Below are 357 nucleotides of genomic sequence, written 5' to 3'. Positions count from 1 at the left end.
TCACTCACATCCCATGGCTCAGGATCACGTGACCGAGGCGTGTGGAGGTGGTGGTGCATGCCTCGGGCGGGAAACATTGACCCAGCGTTGAAGGCTGACACAGAAGTCCGCGGTGGTATCCCACATTCTCCTCCTGTTCGCCAAGCAGAAATACAAAACGAGGCACGTCTTCGCTGAGGAACGTGGAAGGAAAATCATGTAGGGGAAAATTAAGGCAACAATCGTTATTTCCTTGTTGTACATACTGACGTAATAACTAAGTTACTCAGGGTATTCTGACAATAAGGCCTTACGTAACTCAGTCCACACAACAAACGGAACGCGATCGACTGCTCAAAACTTCGCAGCGTTACATGT

The sequence above is a fragment of the Penaeus monodon genome, chromosome 25 (genome assembly GCF_015228065.2).
Source record: "Penaeus monodon isolate SGIC_2016 chromosome 25, NSTDA_Pmon_1, whole genome shotgun sequence".
Classification (NCBI taxonomy): Eukaryota; Metazoa; Arthropoda; class Malacostraca; order Decapoda; family Penaeidae; genus Penaeus; species Penaeus monodon.
Note: the sequence above shows the minus strand (reverse complement) of the source record.